Source organism: Acomys russatus, chromosome 8, assembly GCF_903995435.1.
Source record: "Acomys russatus chromosome 8, mAcoRus1.1, whole genome shotgun sequence".
In the NCBI taxonomy this organism is placed as follows: Eukaryota; Metazoa; Chordata; class Mammalia; order Rodentia; family Muridae; genus Acomys; species Acomys russatus.
Genome location: NC_067144.1, coordinates 21,884,859 through 21,890,858, shown reverse-complemented (window position 1 = coordinate 21,890,858; position 6,000 = coordinate 21,884,859).

Genomic DNA, 6,000 nt, shown 5'->3' with positions numbered 1-6,000 from the left:
GTGGCCTTGCCTGCTGTGTTGAAATTCCACTTGTTCTAGAAGCATACCTGTATCATGTGCTCTAGAAACAGCGTTGGGGAGTCTGAGAGTTGCCTAGGAGTCTCCAGAGGGACTTGAGTGCGCACCGGGGTCCGGTCGCTAACCGTTCGTGACTCTGTCTTATCCAACCCTTCCAGGAAGAGTTTCTTCATCACTGAGTTCATACCTATTTGTAGGCAGTAATAACTATTAATGGCTAAGGATTAAATGGCACTTAGTAGCTGCCTTATATATAGGAGTATGTGCATTAATATTCTGCTAATCCTGAGATTCCAGTGAGAAAAGCACTTCCAATGTGCGTGTCTATGTCATAGAAGGTGCCACTAGGAGCATCGGCTCACAGCTGTGTCTGACAGTATCAGCCCTCTCACTTAACTATAACACTGCTGGCAAGCGAATACTAGGGGGTCAAGTTTAATGAGGTGTCACTAGCTAATAGCATAAAATTATCTTTTCCTAGCGATAAAACCAATGCGATAGCTAATGGTGTCATTGAAGAACTGGGGACATTTAAGCTAACTCCCCTTGGAGCTGAGAACAGAAAGCATCTGAGTTGTGAGTACCACATTTGTTGCTAATTAATTTCTCTAAGCTGGTATCTACAGCGACAAACCCAAAGTAATAGAATCCGAGCACAAGGTGGCCAGCTAGGGCCAGGTTCTCTGGAGTTCAGCATGGCTGAAAATAATTCTGATTATTTATTACCATAAAATAAGCCTCTCGGGACAGGTGGTGGTGGCACATGCCTTTAATCCCAGCATTTGGGAGGCAGAGGCAAGTGGATATTTGTAAGTTCGAAGCCAGTCTGGTTTACAGAATGCATTCCAGGACAGCCAAGGCTACACTGAGAAACTCTGTCTTGAGAAACAAACAAACAAATCCTCTCAAAATTTAGTGGCTTGAAGCAATATTTGGCTCACAAATCAAAGACAGCTAGGGGCTGGCCTTGGTGGAGACAGCTTACTTTTGCTCCAAGAGACTGTAGTTGGGATGGCTCACCAACTTGGGGCTGAAATCATCCAATCCAGGTGAACTTTTTAGGAAAAAGACCAGATAGTATTTTATTTATCTATGCCTTTGTGGGCCGTAGCATCTCTTATCATTTCTGCCACTGTCCTGCAAAACCAGCTATAGACAAAGAAGTGTTTTGTTTTGTTTTGTATTAAAAAGAGGCAATGAGCTGGATTTGGGCCACAAGCGAAAACTATGCCGCTCTGAAGGGTGGGGTAGGCCTTTAATCCGAGCTCTCTGAGGCAGAGGCCAACCTGGTCTACAGAGCGCAGTAGATCTCAACCTTCTTAATGCGGTGACCCTTTAATCCAGTTATTCATGTTATGGTGACCCAATTTTGCTATTGTTATAAATAATAATATAAATATCTCTGTTTTCAGATGGTCTTTGGAGTCACAATTCACCGGTTGAGAACTGCTGACAAAGTGAATTTTAGTCTAGTCAGAGGTGCATAGTGAGAGTCTGTCTCAAAATGAATAAAGAATAATAGCAAGGCAGTGGTGGCGCACGCCTTTAATCCTGGTACTAGGGAGGCAGAGGCAGGCAGATCTCTGTAAGTTTGAAGACAGCCTGGTCTACAAAGCAAGTTCTAGGATAGCTAGGGATACAGAGTAAAACCCTGTCTTAAAAAAACCACAAACATACAAACAACAACAAAAACAAAGAAAAGAAATTTTAAAATAAATAAATGAGAGAATAAACAATAAAAAAAAGCTGTCCAGGCATACTGGCACACACCTTCAATCCCAGCACTCAGGAGACGGAGGTTGTAGGATCTCTGTGAGTTCAAGGCCAGCCTGGTCTATAAAACAAGTCCAGGACAACCAAGGCTGCACAGAGAAAGCCTGTCTTGAAAAACCAGAGGGAGGGCAGAAGGGAGAAAGGAAAAGAAACCTTATCTGTGTCTAGGAGACCATCCTAGCACACAGTCTTACCTCAACATGTAAATAATGGTGAAACCACATTACACTACTAGCTCCCTTATCTCTCACACCCAGGGGTAACCTCCCACTGAGATGTTGGGTCCTGAGTTTTTATGTTGGTCCAGTGACAACCAATAGTGTGTCCAGTTGGTGTAGGACTTTGGGTGCCTTTTGCGGAATGGGAATAGTGTATCTTGAAGATAGAGAGACACTTGGCTAAAGTTTTTGTTGGTGTTATTGTCTCTACCTCGGCTGGCAACTGAGAAGCTGAGCTGCTGGCTCCCCTCTGCCTCTGTGCCCTGATGCGGGGGGGGGGGGGGGGGGGGGGGGGGCGTCTCAGGCTAAAGATACGCTCGCTCCCAGTTTCCTGCCGTTCCTCCTCCTTCTGAGAGCCAAGCCTTCTTTCCATGACTCATGTAGTTGCTGCAGAGATAATTCTTAGGTCAGAAGCAGTGGGTCATTGATTTGAGAGGAGGAGAGCGATGACTATTCAGCAGCAAGTCTCCTCTCCCTGTGCAAATACCCCAAATTAAGAAATCCAGAATCAGACTGTGTCATGGAAACATAATTTCCTTTGACTCAGAGAGTTCCAGGAACTGCTGCAGGCTATGAACCTTGTTTAGTTTCCTGGGTTAAGCAGCTCTGTCCTTTGCTTTGCGTTTTCTTTGACAAATGTGAATGCAGCCTAACAATTCTGAAACCTCTCCCAGGTGTCATGCGTGCACTTAGTGACTCATTCTTGAGCAGAAAGACACGTGAGGAGGTACAGGGCAAAGATGGCCCTCTACAGTTCAAGGAGACAGACAGGTCTTTTCCTTGTGTCTCTCAGAAGAATCCAAGCATTTTTCTAGCCCTTTGGAGCCCTGAGACAATAAATTTTGCTTATTTAATCCACCCAGTCTTAGTATTTTGTTATAATAACTATAGCAAACTAGTGGGACGTTAAGTGGCTCTATAAAATCTAGCAGGGGTAAAATCTAGGTGGACATAACTTAAGTCTTATATATGTGGCTTTCATTTAATAGAAATTTGATACCTTTATTCATTCATTTATCTCTCCACCTACTCTCCACCTGCTTCATTATGATTTTATATTGTACCTATCACTCTTGGAGATATTTATCTTTTGTTTACTCCTTCATTGTTACTTTGCTAGCTTGACGACAGATAGTCTGGAAGTAATTGTCCAATAAGAACTTAAACTTCCTTGTTTACTAGGAAAACACTACTTTCTATGTAGTGTTTTAAGCACCTATCTACTTTGTACACAGCAGTCCATGCTTGTTTACGTCAGGGCAAGCAAAGGCACGGGGAATGATTCTTGTCTCTAAAGAATCTGAGATTTCACACACGTGAAGGACTGTGTGTTAGACAGCATTCCTTCACTGTATTATATTCCTGAGATAGTTCAGAGAGCCAGGATGCTGGCACACACACACACACACACACACACACACACACACACACATTGGAATTACACACACTTGTAACTCTAGTAGTTGGAAGTGCAGACAGGAGGATCAAAAGTGAAAAGTCATCTTTGCCTGCACAATACATTTGAGGACAGCCTTAGCTACACTTGAGACCTCCAATCCAACTCAAACTAACAGCCTCAAACAACAAAAGGCAGGGTAGAGAGAAGGCTCGGTGGCTACGAGTACTTACTGCTTTTTTCAGAGAACCCAAGTTAGATTCCTAGAACCCTTGCCAGGCGCCTTACAACTGCCTGCAACTCCAGGAGCTCCAATGGCCTCTTGTGGATTCTGCAGGTACATACCACACCACACCCACCCCCCCACTCCCCACCCCCCCACACACACTTAAAGATATACTTATCATAACATAAGGTTTATTTGGGCTCATAGTTTTGGAGGTTTGGGTTCATGATTGATTGGTCCCACTGATTCTTGACATTTGGTTGGGATGCCATACGATAATGGTAGGGATCACAAGACAGCACAAACCCCGTCTCCACATGGTTGCTGATGTATATATCTGTTCTAGCTCCCAAGTAATGACACAGAGACCTTTTTATTAATAAGAATCAAGCACTATAGCTGGGCAGATACTCATCTATTCTAACCCATCTATGCAGGCCTCCTTCCCAGCCATGTGCCCCATTACCTGCCATCTTAATTCAGCCATAGTTACTCCTACTCCATCCATGTCCTCCTGGTGGCTCCCTCATGGTGACTCTCTCTCTCTCTCTCTCTCTCTCTCTCTCTCTCTCTCTCTCTCTCTCTCTCTCTCAGTCTCTCTCTCTCTCTCTCTCTCTCTCTGTCTCTCTCTCTTCCTCTCCACCTGGGACTTCCTCCCTGGGATCAGAAGTCCAGCCCTAACTCTCCTGCCCTCCTATAAGCTGTTCAGATCTTTATTAAGCAATCAGAAGATGGAGAGGAGATGCTTCATAGAAAGGACAATGCCAGCATCTGGACTGTAACCAGATCTCTGAGTACAGAAATCAGTATTTGAATATACAGTGCACAAAACCACCCCCCAACATCTCTCCCTTTTGGTCCAATAAAAGGATCTTTCTCTTACAATAATAAACTACATACAATAAGAACAATTATAAAAGCTATCAGGTAAAAATTACCTTCACACTGGGCATAGTGGTATGCCCAAATTTTGAGACTCCCCAAACAGACCACCCAAGAGCGAGTCCAAATGCAATGGCAAGGAAGTCTTTATTGCAGGTTTGAACTCGGGCCACCCCTCCAATGCTCTGGCACAGCAGATACAGGGAAGTGGCCTCGATTCTCAATTGAGAGGGGTTTTTAATAGGTTTTAGACAAAGAAATGGGTTTTACAGTATATGATTGGATGACATTTGGGCAGAAAAGCTGCAAGCAGGGAGTTAAAAGCCCTGGCGTTTCATGGTTAGGTAATAGGTATAGGGGCGAGTTGGCCTATAGAAAAGATTGGTTGAAGCAGTAATGGGGGTGTTAGGAACTGTGGCTTGGCTTCTCCTAGTTGGTTGTTGTTATGTGCCAGACCATCCGCTGGTCAGCTTGACCGGCAGAGAGTATATTTGGACTTTCCCAAGGTGAGCTGATTGTGTTGCTAGGGAATATTTTTCTGTTTAGACTAGTTTATGGTTTTTCTGGAATCTGGGTTCATCCCTTGTCTAGGTTTAACACAAAATGGAGTTTCTTTTTCAAAATGGAGTTTTTCTGGTCCTTTCAATGGTGACACACATCTGTAATCCCATTACTCACGGAGACAGAGGCAGGTGGATCTCTGTGAGTTCAAGACCAGCCAGGTCTACAAAATGAGTCCTGGAGAGCCAAGGCTACACAGAGAAATCCTGTCCCAAAAAACAAAAACAAAAACAAAAACAAAACAAAAAGGCCAGGTGGTGGTGGCAGTGGCACACACCTTTAATCCCAGCACTTGGGAGGCAGAGGCAAGTGGATCTCTTTGACTTTGAGGCCAGCCTGGTCTATAGAATGAGTTCCAGGACAGCTAAGAGTACACAGAGAAACCCTGTCTCAGGGAGAAAAAGTTACATTCACAGCTGGGCATGGTGGCACACGACTGTAATCCTAGCACTCTGGAGGCAGAGGGAGGTGGATCTCTGAATTCGAGGTCAACCTGATCTACGAAGTGATTCCAGGACAGCCAAGGCTACACAGAGAAACCATGTCTTGATTTTTTTTTGTTTTTTTGTTTTTGTTTTTTCGAGATAGAGTTTCTCTATGTAACTTTGGCTGTCCTAGACTCACTTTGTAGACCAGGCTGGCCTTGAACTTACAGCGATCTGGGCTGCCTCTGCCTCTGAGTGCTGGGATTAAAGGTGTGTGCCACCACGCCTGGCTGAAACCCTGTCTTGAAAAACCAATAACAACAACAACAACAAATTTATTTAGCTGGGTGGTGATGGTGCATGCCTTTGATATCAGCAGTCAGGAGGCAGAAGCAGGCAGATGTCTGTGAGTTCAAGGCCAGCTTGGTCTACAGAGTGAGTGCAGGACAGTCAAGGCTACACAGAGAAACCTTGTCTTGAAAAAAAAAAAAAAACCCAAAA